The sequence below is a fragment of the Herpailurus yagouaroundi genome, unplaced genomic scaffold (genome assembly GCF_014898765.1).
Source record: "Herpailurus yagouaroundi ecotype Mexico unplaced genomic scaffold, PumYag 187, whole genome shotgun sequence".
NCBI lineage: Eukaryota > Metazoa > Chordata > Mammalia > Carnivora > Felidae > Herpailurus > Herpailurus yagouaroundi.
This window is the reverse complement of record NW_024412418.1, coordinates 17,079,489-17,095,857: the sequence shown is the minus strand read 5'-3', so window position 1 is coordinate 17,095,857 and position 16,369 is coordinate 17,079,489. Positions and strand designations below refer to the sequence as shown.

At 48.7% G+C, this 16,369-nt stretch overlaps 1 long non-coding RNA gene across 3 annotated transcripts; it reads right to left on the bottom strand.

Moving 5' to 3' along the window:
• Window positions 1-979: 979 nt before the first annotated feature.
• LOC121043549 (uncharacterized) lies at window positions 980-14,503 on the bottom strand. Of its 3 annotated transcripts, none has more exons than XR_005796898.1 (4): window positions 13,820-14,503; window positions 13,118-13,568; window positions 9,779-9,975; window positions 980-1,323 (listed from the first exon to the last, which is right to left on the bottom strand). It is a non-coding gene; the product is annotated as an uncharacterized LOC121043549 (long non-coding RNA). The 3 variants fall into 3 exon arrangements; XR_005796897.1 differs by lacking the exon at window positions 980-1,323 and adding an exon at window positions 7,492-8,033; XR_005796896.1 differs by lacking the exon at window positions 980-1,323 and having other exon boundaries at window positions 8,946-9,975.
• Window positions 14,504-16,369: the final 1,866 nt, after the last annotated feature.

Below are 16,369 nucleotides of genomic sequence, written 5' to 3'. Positions count from 1 at the left end.
GTTCACAACAACCCTAGGAGATAGGCGCTCGCCCCGGTTTGCTCATTAGGTAACAGAGGCGCAGAAAAGCGACATGCCCACGGCCCCACAGCCAGGAGGCGGTGGAGGAATTCTGGCGGTGGAGCTCGAGCCACTGACCCTTTACCACGCACGCTGCATCTTTAGGCGCCCGCTCGCGCCCTCCCTGCCGCACCAGAGCCTGGATGTAGCATGGGTAAGATATCCTCATGTGAATCAATCCGACAAAAAGGCAAGACACAGCCTGCCCCAGCCCTTAACACTCAATCCGTGTCCAAGTGCTAACGTGGGGGTGAGAGGCGGGAAGAAGCACCGAGAAGTGGAGCAGGGGAAGGGCCTGGAAAGCCTTCCGCAGAAAAGGTGTGTCCTTATCCAGCCTGGGAGGGCCCAGAAGGGCAGGCCCAGCACTCCCAGCTGACGCACATGGGCGGTCCCTGAGCCATCTTTCCAGGACGTGGCAAGGAGCAGCGGCTGGTGGAGACCGAAAGCCAAGGTGGGAGAGTGGCCTCCAACTTCCAACCCCTGGAGGAGCAAGGTGATTCCTGTTCATCACTCAAGGGTCGACGGAGATCAGATCTTAATAAGACACTGCTTTGCCTTTTGGAGCAGGGCGGTCGTTTGTCTCCTACTCCAAGAGAGCTAGGAAACAGGAACCGTCTGCATAGGGCTTGCCGTCACCCACAAATGTCACCCCTCCATTCCGGCACTGCCACGCGCTCTGACACCGTCAGGGAGAGATCTGGAAATGTTATCCCTTCCTCTTCTTCAAGATTAAAAGAGTTGACACAGCCACAGAGCTTGACAGGTGGCTAAAAGCGTGTGAGGTCCCTCACCGCAAGTCAGAGCTCCCGGTCCGCCTGGGAAGCATGAGGGACCCCGTAAGTCGTTGTTCAAGTGCCTGAGTGATGAGGCTGTTGGAATCCCACCTCTGACCAGCTGTGAAACCCTAGGCAACTCAACCTCCAGTTGCCTCAGCTTTATTTGCTTATAAGTGGGGTGATGACAGCACTCATCTCGTAGGACTGTTAGGATTGAAGAAGTAACTAACGTGATTAGAACCATGCCTGGCCTGTAAGTGTTATGCTGACCCCATGTTACAGGTGAGGGAAACTGAGGCTTGGAGAGAAGAAGGGCTCTTCCCCAGGCCCCACAGCCAGTTGGTGGCAGAATTGAAGATCTGATCTCTGTGACAGGATCTTCCAGCTTTGAGGAGCCTGATGAGCCCCAGCGAGGAGGGACCCTCCTCCTTCCCCATCTTCCCCAAACAGTGATGCTCCTTGCCCTTTGGACAGGACAAACAGGTACCTGGAAGAGAGGAGAAAAAAGAAGATGATGCGAAAAGAGATCAAGGCTTGTTAACACTCTGCCATGCACCAGACCGTCAGACCGGGACTCGGAAAACTTATTTCTGTAAAGAGCCAGCTAGTAACAGTTGAGTCCTTGGGGGCCCTCTGGTCTCTGTCGCGACTACTCACCTCCACAGGGGCAGCCACAGGGAATATATAAATAAAAGGGCATGGCTGTGTTCCAATAAACTTTATTTCTGGACTCTGAAATTTGAATTTTGTATAATTTCCGTGTAATGTGAAATAGCACTCTTTTTATTTTTTACAGCCATTTAGAAATATTTTTTAAAAATCCTTTATAGCTGGGGGCGCCTGGGTGGCTCAGTCGGTTAAGCGTCCGACTTCGGCTCAGGTCATGATCTCGCGGTTCGTGAGTTCAAGCCCCGTGTCGGGCTCTGTGCTGGTGGCTCAGAGCCTGGAGCCTGTTTCAGATTCTGTGTTTCCCTCTCTCTCTGACCCTCCCCCGTTCATGCTCTGTCTCTCTCTGTCTCAAAAATCAAGGTTAAAAAAAAATTTTTTTTAAATAAAAATTAAAAAAAATCCTTTATAGCTGAAGGGCTGTATAAAGAAAAGCGGCAGGCCAGGTGCCTGAGGGCAGTAGCCTGCTGACCCCAGATCTAGAGGTTAGAGTCAATCAACCCTGACCACAGCTTCGAAATTCATGTTACACACGAGGAAACTGAAGCCTGGAGGGGGATGGGGTGCGGGGGGTCACTGGCCCAGGTGACAGGGGAGTGGAGAGCAGAGCTGGGATTCAGGTCCTCTGCTCTGTCCCTCTGCTCCATGATGCCCTCGGAGCTGGTGGCTTGGGTTCCCTCTGCATTTTGTCACCACCATATGAAGACACTGTAAGACCCACCCTTCTGGGACATGAGAAGCTGTCCTAATGGAGGTGCCTATGTGATGGCCCTTTGGGGAAGCAGCATCTACCAGCCAATGTTTAGACAGGTTCTAGCCAGGGCACCAGGCAGGTGCCATAGTCCTGACTTTGTATGCGGCATGGGACAATGCTTCTGTCTAAATAAACTCTCTCTGGGTGCTTGGGTGGCTCAGTCGGTTAAGTGTCCAGCTTCAGCTCAGGTCGTGATCTCTCGGTCCATGAGTTCAAGCCCCGTGTCGGGCTCTGTGCTGACAGCTCAGAGCTTGGAGCCTGCTTCGGATTCTGTGTCTTCCCCTCTCTCTCTCTGCCCCTCCTCCACTTGAGCTCTCTCGCCCTCTCTCAAAAATAAATAAACATTAAAAAAAAACTTTTAAACAAACCCTCTCTGAGCTCTGTGGCCCTGGTGACGAGGCTCACCGTTTCAGGGCTCACTGTTCTCACTGTACAAGAAAGACGGGAGGTCCACACGGTGGGTAGACATTATGGAATAATCCAGAAAAGTGGTTAGGGCTTCGGGACATCAGAGTGGGCAAGTGGCAGAGAACATGAGTGAGATGTGCGTGTCTAAAAGGTGAAAACTGAACCAGGAGGTTTCCTGGAGGGTGTGGCCCGGGACGGGGAGAGTCCCCAGAGGGCCACCTGGCCTTTGTCTTGCTCTTCCCCATTCTCCACATGGCAGACCCCAGGCTGGCCTCTGCCTCATACCTCCAGACACGCTCGGCTGAGCCAGCTGTGAGGCTGGGGCCAGGCGTCACCCCCTCCCCTCGGGGCACACCGGAGACCCAGGAGTGCCCCGAACCCACACTGCTGCTCCCAGACTCCAGCAAAACCGCAGCTGGGACCGCCTGTCCTCAGGTCTGAGCTTGTCGAGGATTCACCGGAACGGAAAATGCCACACCTTGTGCAATGGGTGCAGACTGTTTGGGAGCCTTTGCTAAGCCCGGCCGAGGGAGGGCGGCCGGGGACCCCGGTGCCTGTCTGTTTATTTTGTGTCTTTTTTAAAATTGCTGTTACGGAAATAAACCCTCTCAAAGTGGAAAGTTTAGAAAATACGAGGAAGACCAAAGAAGGGACAAATGCAAACCACCCATAACCATGCCCTCCCAGAAGTAAGTTTGTTTTACTTCTCCTTCTGGTCTTTTCTGCGTACACATGTGTGTGCGGGCTCCTTATCCAGATGGGGTCGTAGGAGAAATTCTGCTTGGAGACTCTGCTTCTTCTTCGTCTCATACTGTAGGGTGAGCACGTTTCCACAGCAAATACATTTTTCGTTGCCATCATTTTTTGCCCGACGTCTGTTTTTGGCAACTCCCCTTTCGAAGGTGGATAAGCCCATGGATTGGGGGTCGCGGGTCCCAACCGGATCACAAGATCCAGCCCTTTTTAGGGCAGAATGCTGGGGCTGGGCTCTGCGGTTTTGAGTAATGGAAAAGCCCCAGGCTCACGATTCGCAGCAAGAGCTCCTGCCCCAGCCCCACCCTGACTCATAGAACTGTCTTCGACTAGTCACTTCACCCCTCTGGGCCTCAGTTTCTTTACCCATAAAACGGGACGGTTGGATTAAGGGCTTGGCCAGCTCTAATGCTCCATGACTAAGCACTTGTAGACTCACAGGATTCCAGAAGCCTCTGAAAAATGTTAGCTGCTGAGAGGAAGTTGCTTCTCCCCTAGCCCTCGGCTAGCCAAGTGGAGGGTCATGGCCCGGAAGATCTGAAAACCCCCTGTGGAGTAGCCAGGGACTACGGGGGCCAGGGTCTCCGGGGGCTGCTGGGCTCTGTCCACCTTCCTGCCTCCCCCTCCCCAGTGTGGAGAGGGCAGCGGCTGCTCCACGGCCGGCACTGACCCCACAGCCCCACTGCTCCGAGGTCATGGTGGGGAAAAGCCAGAACCAGTGGCCGCCAGCTGTCTGTTACATTTGGAAATACAAACGATGTGGCTGGGCAAAAAGCACGGCCAGAGCTGGAGCCACCCTTGGAGCTGGTGGGATCTGGGAAGAGCCTAGGAGAAGCCTCCTGGGGTGGGCAGCCCTTCTCCACCCCCTCGTCCTATCACCCACCCCCGCCCCACTGGCCCTTCTCCTGGCCCTCCTCTGCTCCTGGAGCAGCCACTGGCTTTGGTCCATCTGGTTTGGAGAGAGCCTGCCGTGAAAGTTGGAAGTCAAGGCGGCTGCTATGTGGAGGCTTCAAAGGGGCAAGAACGTTATGAAATATAAGCCGCAGAATCCCTCCTCCCGGAGGCGTGGACTTGTTTCCTTCCACATTCTCTTGCAGAAATCATCATCCTAACAACAATCATAGCAACGCCGCTACGGGGTAATAAGTATTGCTATACGCTAGGCACTGAGCCCCATGTTTCACGAGCTTGCGTCGTCTTCAGTCCCCAAGAGACAGCTCCCCGGGGTGAGGTCCAGCTATTTTTGTCCCCATTTTACAGATGAGGACAGTGAAGCTCAGAGGTTAAGCACTTTGCCCAAGGCACCCCCCCCCCCAGGGGCCTAATGAGTTACAGGACTGCAACCAGACTCAGGACTCTCTGCACTTGAACTTGTTCGGTTAATAATACTCCACCCTTCCACCTCCTCCAATCTCCTGCCCCCGGTGGTCGGGACCCTCCCGTAGCAATTTCAGCTTGTTCAATATGCAGACATTCCCAGAGACCTCAAATTCTATTGATCCCCGCATCACGTGCCAGGTCCCCACCAGGCGTGTGCCCCAAACGTGTCAGGCTTGGTCCCCAGGCCGCAAGTGTACCGTTTCCTCGATGAGACAAGGGATATAGATCCTGTGCTCCTAGGGTGCATGTGTCTTTCCCATGGAGTCCTGGAAAGAGTGCATGCTTTTGAGCTATGTGCCCACTGCAGTTTGAATGCTGCCTCTGCCATTTACCAGCTGTGTGACTCTGGGCAAGTCTCTTACCCTTTCTGTGCTTCGGGTTGCTCATCTGTACACCAGGGATAATACTATCCCTTTTATATGTTGACTCTTAAGGATTAAAGGGAATGTTTGTAAAGTACTGTCACAAAGTATGATGCTTAATAAATGTTAGCTACTGATTTGATGACTGAAAGCATACGGTCCCGAGTTAGATGGTCTGGGTCTGATCCCACCTTATCTCCTTCTCAGTTATGTATGTGACCTTGGGTTGTTTGGTTGTACCGTTCCGAGCCTCAGTTTCCTCCTCTGCAAAATGGGGATAATTTGGGGATCATTGTAAGGAATAAGTGAATACACACATGTAACAGAGCAACAAATACTAAGTCTCTACTATGTGCCTGATATATATTAATTGCCCGATATATACTAAATTTACTATTAACTGTCATCATTTTGTCACTATAAGCATCATTTTCTTACTGTTATCATTGCTATTAGTCATGCATCTGATTTATGGATTCAAAATTATCTCACTGCCTCTCCTAGATGATCATATTTCTATTCATGGCACTACATGTTTAAGTCATTAATTCACAACGTCAGAATCATTTTTAATTTTTCTTTCCCCATCTACAATCATCCTGTCTTGTCTGGAATGTGTCTTCCATTAAAATTCTCTTTTCTGTTCCCACTGGCATCATACCTTATCAGTTATTTATACCTGATGTGAATGATTGTGGCAGCTTCATTCTTGGGAGTCATTTTTGATGTGTGGAGAAGGAAAAGATATAATGGCAGTGAGCACCTACTCTTCCACATCTGCTCTCCTCTGTTTTATTATTTCTGATAGAAACATCTAAATAATTTCACCTTGAACTCAGTTCTGTTTACTCCCCTGCAGAAAAACATTCAATAGCCCCCGTGCCTTTTATTAGGCACACAGATTTTTGAGGCCAAGATTCACGACTTTTCAGTCTGGCCCAAGCCTACCAGGGGAACCATCGTGGCTGACTTCCTCCTACCTTGCACTTGGCTCAAGCAATTATTTTTATTCCATTCATGGTAGTTCTCTTGTCACTGACTGGTTCAGGAATGGGCAGTCCTAAGCCATTTTACATCAATGAGATCTGAGAAGAGGTTTTCTCAGGCCAAACAATTTTTTTTTCTTTCTGTCTTTCAACATGAACAACCTATGCCCTGGATGTTGCTGGCAGCCATCTTGCAACCATGAGGATGGCCACCATGAGGGCAGCATGAACACAGAGCAAAGCAGACCCAAGAGAAGAACAGAGAAACAGACACGGAGCCCTGATCAAACGGCTCTTGGAGTTCCCCTGCCTCTCTGGACCTCCAGCTATGAAATATAGTTTCTTACTACCTACGCCTGTTTGAGACATACTTTTATTACTTGGCAGCTCAAAGAATCCTAACTGATTCTCACCTTTGCAGCTTTATCTCCAGCCATCCAGAATAACCTGCCTGTTGTGAAATTTTCCAACACCTTGGTGACTTTGCCCATTCTTGCTTTCCCCTGGAACGCACTCCCCAGACTCTGCTTGTTAGGGCCTTTTGCACCCTTCAAAGTCCGAATTCAAATGCACCAGTGCATCCTCACTCACATTCAGGAAGACGGCTCTTCCATCTGAATCTCCAAGACGTTTTGTATTTGTCTTTAAGCTCCAGAACACTTACAGAAAGTTCATTTGCCTTCTTCACTGGGCTGCAGATTCCAGGAAGGCTGTTTTCCTTTTATTATCTCTGAATCCTTTAGTCCGGAACCCGGTATGCTTAGTTGATAACTGTTGCACGAAGGTGTGGAGTTCAATACAAGTGACAACCAAATCTCAAATGATAGTAACAAAAATAATCAGTGTTTTGTAAGGCAGAAAGGGATAGGATCTCTATGGGCTGAGTAGTAAGGGAAGGAATCTTAGGTCCTGAGATATGTGTGCCCCCAGCGGACGGGTAGAATTTGAACAGGCAGGGTTGGCAGGAATTCCTCCTTGGAAAGGGCCAAGCAGGTGCAAATGATCTGTTTTTCAGTTCCTCCAGTCACTGCAGTATGTTGTTGTTGTTTTTTTAATATAATTTACTGTCAGATTGGTTTCCATACAACACCCAGTGCTCATCCCAACAAGTGCCCTCCTCCATGCCCATCACCCACTCTCTCCTCTCCCCCACGCCCCCCATCAACCCTCAGTCTGTTCTCAGTCCTTAAGAGTCTCTCATGATTTGACAGGCTCTCTGTACCTGTTGGGAAATGCGGTCTCAGTAATGAAATTCCTGTAGGTGGAAGAAGAGGAAAGTAGGTTTTGTTCGAGTAGAAATGACATCTTCACTTTTTTATGATTAAAAGTGTCAGTTGGGAATGGGCTGCGAGTATCTTGAAATGGCTCTTTATTGGCCCAACCCAGTACGGGGGTGCTGGGAACAGCGAAGGGGTGTTTCATCTATCACCAGCCTTCCTTCGGGTATGCAGGCACTGCCTCTGTTTCAGTGGGCTTAAGTGTTCTAGGTTGTTATAAGAGGGGTTGTCTTCATAAGGTACTAGGACAGACACATTGGTATGTATGCGCCAACCAGCTTGTTTTCTTTTCGGCCACACAAGACCATAGAGACCATCTGCGGACTTGTTGCATCCAAGTGCTGCAGTGTGACCGTGTCTTGCCAGTAGGACGCGGGTGGCACTGATGGATGCCACTTCCAAGCCTGGATCCTAAAACAGCCCATGCAATTTCCCTGCTCTCTCTTAGCTTGCCATCTGGCCGAACGCAGAGCTCCCGCTCCAGGAGAAGACTCTGACGAGGGCTTAGGGCACGGCAAAGCCACCAGATGGAAGAAACCCGGATCCCTGAGTCAGAGCTTGGAGGAGAACTGCACGGGGTTGCTGATCAGCCAAAAACATCCTCATTGAACCTTGTATAAAAAAAAAGAAAGAAAGAAAGCAAGCTCTACTGTGTTCAGCCACTAAAATATTGGGGTTTTTTTTTGCTGGTTCGCCAACCTTGCCTAACATGGATGGCGGAGAGAGGCCTTAGCGAAATCTCTGGGCATAGGCAGATGGCAGTTCCACCAAGACGACCAGAAAGGAACCGGAAGGAGGCCTTTACCGGTGGCCAGGAGGAAGACAGCTAATAGAGGCCCTCACTACCAGAAAGGTTCAGTGTTCACTCAACTGGCAAGGGGTGGTTTGTCCAGCTTCCTAAGGTTGGCTGCAGATGGTCCTTGCTGGGCAGAGGCTGGGCGGTCTCCGGAGGCAGACTCAGCTCCTACTCTTGGGGTCCAGTTACATGATGATCCTTCATTCAGGCCCCATGCACCCCCTCCTTGATAATATCCCTCGCACTCTCCTCCCTCTCCTGCCTTTAACTGCGGTAGATATTACCAAACCGCCATCCACAAAAAAATAAGGCCATTTGAAGTCCCATCAACTGTTTAAAAGGTGGGGGTAAGTGCTTATATCTCTATGTACTATCCAGCCCTGCATATCATCAACCCAGAGGAGGGCACTTGTCGGCATGAGCACTGGGTGTTGTATGGAAACCAATTTGACAATAAATTATATTTAAAACAATTTTTTTTTTCATTTTTTATTGGGGCGCCTGGGTGGCTTAGTCGGTTAAGCGTCTGACTTTGGTTTAGGTCATATTCTTGTGGTTCATGGGTTTGAGCCCCGCATTGAGCTCTGTGCTGACAGCTTGGAGCCTGGAACCCGCTTCACATTCTGTGTCTCCCTGTCTCTGTCCCTCCCCTGCTCATGCTCTCTTTCTCTCTCTCTCTCTCTCTCTCTCTCTCAAAAATAAATAAACATTTAAAAAATGTTTTTACATAGAAAAATTTTATTGTGGTAAAAAAAATGCATAACACAAATTTTGCCAACTCAACCATTTCTAAGTATATGTGGTACAGGGGCATTAAACGCGTACACGTTGGCATGCAACCGATCTCTAGAAGTTTTCTTTCTTGCAAAACTTAAATTCTTACCCACTGAACAACCCCCCGTTTCTCTCCTACCCTACCAACCACCATTGTCCTTTCTGTTTCTATGAATTTGACGAGTCTAGATACCTCACCTAGGTGGAATATTACAGTGCTTGTCTTCCTGTGACTAGCTTATTTCGCTTAGCATGATGTCCTCCAGGTTCATTCATGTTGTAGCATGCGTCAGCTTTCCTTTCTTTTGAGGACGGAATGATGCTACATTGTGCGCCTTCATTTATTTGTCCATGAAAATGTGTGTTGCTTCCACCTTTTAGCTCTTGTAAATGATGCCGCTATGAACGTGGGTGCGCAAATATCTCTTCAAAATTCTGCTTTCGATTCTTTGGTCTAGACACGCACGAGTGGGATTGCTAGCTCAGGTGGCAATTCCATTTTGAATTTCTGGAGGAACCACCATACTGTTTTCCATAATGGCTATACCTTTTCACCTTCCCACCCCCAGGGCACAAGGATTAGAGCGTCTCCAGACACTTACCGGCGTTTGAGATAGTAACCATCCTAATGGGTGTGAGGTGACATTTCACTGGAGTTTTTAATTTGCGTTTCCCTGATGATGAGTGGCATTGAGCATCTTTTCATGTTTGTTGGTTCAATCTGCTTCAGTTTGTTATTTACATTTTTTTTTTCATTATTTTTGGAGGTCAAAGAGGAACTCTTACCACCATGATGAGATGTTTCCACTCTCCAGGCTCGCAAGGACGAGATCCCAGCTTTGCAAACAACAGTTGAAGTCGGGAAGGAGTTGCACCCCAGGGGTGGTAGGAGAGACTCATGTTCCGCTCACCATGCTCGTCGCATGCCAGGTTTACACAGCACTCTCTAAAGTCACACACGCCGTTTCAATCATCACAGCAGCCTTGCAAGGTGCAGGAGGCAGAGGAGGAAATTGAGGTTGAGACATGAGAACGCAGAAATAGAAGGAGACTGGTTCTTTAAAATCCCAACCACTGAAACAGATGCCTAGTGATGCGCAGTAGACATAGCTGGCTGCCCGCCTGACATCTGTTGTCCCCTTTCCCTTGTGTCAGAGCCCCGGGTTTCTCAGTGTGTCCACCCTCTCTAGCTATGAACAGGGCTAAGACAATAATGGGGGCTTCATCCTCTCGCGTAGAGATTGGTTTAGTAAGGGCCGGTGCAGGGTGAGGAGTATTTTAGGGAAGAGCTCCTCATTTAAAACGTAAAACAAAGACGGCATGGTCCCTTTTCTTTTTCTGGATGAGGTAATTCCTGGATGGGATGCCTAGGTACAGCGTGTACCAGAGGACCACGAGCAGGACCAGTCTTAGGAGGAAGTCAAGGGGCAGCAGGCGGAGCAGAAAAAGAGAAAGAACCTGAATTCGATATCACTGAGTAATATTGTTAACACCACCTTCTTGTGATGGGAAATAATAAATCTCTATTGCCTGAGCCAACTTGAACTGGGATTTTTGCTTTTTGTTTGGGAGTTTTTGTTGCGGCTGTTGTTGTTACTGACGTAATCCTATTACGTGATGGATGGAATTATAAATTGACAGAAAAGCAATGTGACAACATGATCCAAGAGCCATCAATGCCAGGGGCACGTGGATGGCTCAGTCGGTTAAGTGTCTGACTCTTGGTATAGGCTCAGGTCATAGTCTCACGGTTCGTGGGTTTGAGCCCCAGGTAGGGCTCTGTGTCAATGGCGTGGAGCCTGCTTAGGAGTCTCTCTCCCTGTCTGCCCCTCCCCTGCTTGCACTCTCTGTCTCTCGAAACAAATAAATAAACATTAAAAAAAAAATTTAAAGAGCTGTCAAGGTCAGAGCTCCACCCCTATCTCGGGGGTGCCAGCTGTGGGTCAACACTGTCCTAGGGACAAAGACTATTCTGGGGGGTCATGGGGAAGGCGAAGAGAGGAGAAGGGAAAGAGTGGGTGTAACTGTAGCTGTGAGAGGTCCAAATGGCAAGACTGGACCTGTCATCATCATGTGCCGCGAGCCAGTATGGGATCACATATTGGGTCCAAAAAGAAACCTACTGTTCCCTGGCCTGACATTTCCATGCCGAGAAACTGCAGCTAAAAACACCCCTGGCCTCTCTGACCATCCTTTGCACTCTCTTTTCTGACAGTGAGTTTGGAAAAAGACCAAATGTTCTCCATGGGACTCCTCCCCCTCCGTCACTTTCAGATGCACCTGCCTGCAGCGGGGTCCCTTCTAGGCCCATCAGCTCCCTGGCAAGTGCCAGAAGCCTGAAGGCTATTTTGAGGGGGGAAATGCTTCACGTTCATTTATGTGGCTGCCTATTGAGGCCTTATTCTTTTCTTCAGCTGCTCCTGCGAATAAAGCCGTTATCCTCACCTCCGTCTACCTGACTCCTGAGTGTACTTCCTCTTTGATTCTGAACTCAGGAAGGAAGGCAAAAGGCACCATTCATTGGACCCCTACACCTTGACCCCAAACACAAAATTAACAAGTAGTTAACTCAATACAAAAGCTCACATCACCTCTACTAATCTCCTGCTCCCATATAATTACACGTCCTGCAGGATGGGGAAGGGGTCGTTTTAACATACCTGCGGTCATCTGGGACCAGGGTCCGAAAAAGGCTTTGGAAGAGCCTTGAAAGAGATCAAGTTAGGGCTGAGATTTGACCAAAGTCTCAGACTCAGGGCGGACACATTTGTGAAGGGAGCAAGGGGCACATTGAGAGGTATCAGTAAAGCAAGAAGATCTGAAGTAATTTGACCCGTCGGGTTATGGGGCAAACCGGTTTGAGTTTGCCTCTAGAAACATTTTCACTTTCAGCCACATGGGGTTGAGTCAGCTTAGTCTAAAGGAACAGAAAAACAGCGTGAGTACGAGGATCGTAACAGCAGCCATGGGATGCGTCCTAGTAACAGCCCAAATGTACGGAATCTACGGTACTTTGTTTAATTCAGTCCTCACTGCGACCACACGGATTAGGGACTCTATCTGCCTTCTTTCACTTCGGAGGAAATTGAGACTTAGAAAGACAGTTGGTCCAAGGTTACACAGCTAGCAAGTGCCAAACCTGTGTTTTTAACCCTACGGGGACTCCAGGCTTCATACTAACTCCATATTGCGATCAAACTATCCCAACCATTTTCATTTCTGATGACTTTTTGAGGCAATAATTCAAGGAAAGCAAAACATGACGTGCATAAACATTTCCACTAAAATGTTCTATACAATTGTGACCAGAGGAAGCAACTGAAATGCATATCAGCAAGGAAATATTTTAATATATTACGCTGCATCCAGTCAATGAAATGCTGGACATCATTTTATTTGCCTTTTTTTTTTTTTTAAGTTTATTTATTTTTGAAAGAGAGACCAGGGGAGGGGCAGAGAGAGAGGGAGAGAGAGAGAGAATCCCAAGCAGGCTCCGACATGGAGCTCAAACTCATGAACTGGGAGATTGCGACCTGAGCCAAAATCAAGAGCCAGACGCTTAACCGACGGAGCCACCCAGGCGTCCCTGGACATAATTTTAAAATAGTAATTCTGGAATTTACGTTGAAAAATGAGCATGACAGAATAAACGGTAAGGGAGCAAAGCAGGAGGGAAAAGCAGGAGGGAAAACGTTGCACCCACCATCATGGCAATAGTTAGAAAAAAACTCAACCTGGCCATCCGTGATCCAAAACTGAAAGGAAAATAAGCAAGAGCCAAATAACTTTTAATAGTGAGTGGAGTCTAGGTTGATTTCTCCCTCTTCTTTCTTCTTTCTTCTTTCTTCCTTCTTCCTACTTCCTTCTTCTTCTTCTTCTTTTTAGTATTTTCAACACTGTAGAGGCCCTACCCTGTCAAGAAACACAGAACAGATCTGCATGGGACACTGAAGGTAGAAGCATGTGTTTGCATACCAGCTAGCTCGCTGGTGGGGAGAGGGGTTACTGGGCATACTGGCGGGAGCTGAATGTGTGGCTCGGCCTCCATCAACCTGCAGATATCTCTCTGACCTTGAGAAGACTGTATCTGGATTCTCCTCCTCTCCTGCCCTAGGTCCCCTTTACCTTGAAGCAGACCCTGAGGTCACGAGTGCAGGTTTCTACAAGCATCTCACAAGGGTAGGAAACTTTGGCCCTGACTCCAGACAGCTTGAATCCCGAAGCTCCACAGAGTGGGGAGGTTCTCTGGAATTTTCCCGCGGTGCTGGTGACGTCACCAAGACGTGGGCAGAGAAGTGTGCGGGCCGGGACAGGCGGGGAAGCGAAGAGGAGTACACCATAAACTTTTCTAGAGGAAATGAGATGCAAATTAGTAGAGAGAGAAACAAATGCTGAGGTGCTAGATGATGGGGAGAGACCTTCTCAGATGGTTAAGACAGGAAAAAGCAGTCCATGGCAACCCTCTGTACAATAGAATGAACAAGGGCTTTGACATGAGGCCAGGCTCCATCGCTGGCTCCACTGCTGTGTGACTGTGGGCAAACCACTTAACCTCTCTGATCCTCAGATTTTCTATCTGTTTTTTGGGGTTTTTTTAAATTTTTTTTTCAACGTTTTTATTTATTTTTGGGACAGAGAGAGAGCATGAACGGGGGAGGGGCAGAGAGAGAGGGAGACACAGAATCGGAAACAGGCTCCAGGCTCCGAGCCATCAGCCCAGAGCCCGACGCGGGGCTCGAACTCACGGACCGCGAGATCGCGACCTGGCTGAAGTCGGACGCTTAACCGACTGCGCCACCCAGGCGCCCCGATCCTCAGATTTTCTACCTGTAAGTGACTATAGCCATTCCAAAAACACAGAGTTCTATGAGAGGTCCTGAATAAGCCCTTCTCCTGATAACATAACTGGTACTTCCCTCATTCTCTGTAGATATGGGGCTCTGTAACCACTGAGAGAGCAAAACATTCCCTGTGCCCTCCACGCCCATCCCATGCAATAGCTTCTTGTCATTCTGTCTTTCTCTCAAATAAGGGACCAGAGAAGCCTGTCACTGCTTCGTTAGAGGAAGAGAAAGGGGTGTGAAACAAAGATGTCCTGGGGGCTGCACCCCAGAGCCCTCCTTCTGCTCTGAGGGTGAGTTTCCAGATTGCGTGTGATGAGAATGGAAACATGAGAGGTCTAAGTCAGGCCACTGGGGACTGACACTCCGTGGGTGGGGACGAAAGAGGGACAAACCCCGGCTAGAGGGGGTGGCAGATGGGCAGACCAATGTGAGGGGAGAGAGCTCAAAGTTGTAAGGAAGAGAGTATTTGTGGCTGGCGGGAGGGGAAGCCAGTCGAGAGACAGGGATGAGGGCTGAGCCTTGTGAGGAGGGCAGGGGGGAAGAGAAAGGAGACACATCAGGAGGAAAACATAAAGAAGGTAGAGGCGGTGCCTGGCTGGATCAGTCGGTGGAGCGACTGACTCTTGGTTTCAGCTCAGGTCGTGATCTTGCAGTTTGTGGGATCTAGCCCCACATCCGGCTTTGCGCTAACAGAGCTCTCTCTGCCCTTCCCTTACTTGCGCCCTCTCTCACTCTCAAAATAAATAAACTCAAAAAAAAAAAAGGAAAGTAGAGAGAATAGGAGCTGAGAGAGACCAAAAGCATCTGAGAAACTGATAGAATTCCCATCACCCCTCTGCATCCCGCCCACATCACCCCCCGCACCCCCTCACAGCACTGGTAACTCTGAACACAACCTTAAGGGGAGCAGCCATCAGCCACTGGACATGGGGCTATTTCTCCGCAAGATGAGGCAACAGAAGTGCCATTGTTGGTTGACTTATCTCTGGAGAAACATGACCTCCGTCTTGGGGGGTCCCTCTGCCCCACAAGCCTGGGGCAGTTCTCCATCCTTGAACAAGGCAAGCCATGGCTTGAACATGCCATCGTTGGTGTAGCCCCATCTGGGCTGGGAAAGGGGACTGCTTCTGAGAAGGCCAGCTTAGGTACAATTGGGATGAAAGCCAAATATGGCTTAGGTACATCCTCTCGTTCTGGGGTTTCCCTCTGGCTTTTACGGAGTGCTCAGAGTTTCCATGCCTTTGCTTACATCTTTGGTCACTGGGCCAAACTCGTTGGTGAGGAATGGTCTTCTAGATACTGACCCAGGGGCTAAAGTGACCAAGAAGACTTCAACAGTTCCGAGGCTAGACATGGAGCCTCAGCTGTGTGGCAGAAGGGGGGGACTGATCGAAACTTCTCTGGATGATGTCGTACGGTGGCCCTGCCTCCTGCTGCCCAGATTTTGTCATCCTCCCCCACATCACTTTTCAGAGGCCACCTGACAGAGCCACTTACAGCACCTGTAAGACCAGGCCAGATCCCCCCCAGTCCCATTTCCCACAGGACTGGGGTACGTGAGGGTGGGCGGGATTTCCTTTCCAATTCTACTGCAGGCAGAACGGGTCCACCCAGTGTGTGGTGGAGACTGCCCTCAGGACCAGGGTGTTTCCTTGGAGATGATGTCACAGCTACTCAGCATGTGTGTGTGTGTGCGTGCACGTGTGTGCACATGCACCTGAATACCCATTTATGTTTATTGCATCTTAATATATTTTTAAAATAAGATTATTTGGGGGCGCCTGGGTGGCTCAGTCGGTTAAGCGGCCGACTTCGGCCCAGGCCATGATCTCGTGGTCCGTGAGTTCGAGCCCCGCCTCAGGCTCTGTGCTGACAGCTCAGAGCCTGGAGCCTGTTTCAGATTCTGTGTCTCCCTCTCTCTGACCCTCCCCTGTACATGCTCTGTCTCTCCCTGTCTCAAAAATAAATAAAACGTTAAAAAAAATTTTTTTAAATAAAATAAGATTATTTGATTCAAAAGTGTGAATATATATATATTATATATGTATGTGTTTTATATATATATATATATATCATTATTGGTGATTTTGAATGTTCTCCACGAGTGGTTTATATATATTAAAATTTTATAATATATAATATATTATAAAACATAGACATATTTTAATATATATAAACCACTAGTGGAGAACATTCAAAATCACCAATAATGTAATGACAGTATTGTGGTTTATGTTATTTCAAAGAGCCCCTATCTTTTAGAGACACATAATGAGCAATCTACCGATAAAAAGATATGATGTCTGCTATTTGTTTCAAAATACTCAGGTGGTGAGGAAGGAAGTAGGAGGTGCAGATGGGTAGAATGGGCCATGAGTTGGTAATTGTTGAAACCGGGTGATGGGTATGTGGGAATTTATCATACTCCTTTTTTTTTTAAATAAGGAGGTGTCTGTGGTCAAATAGTATTGGGGAAAACTGCGTACTATGGCCCCCTCTCGGAAACTTACAGTGCATCTTGGTGCCATATTTT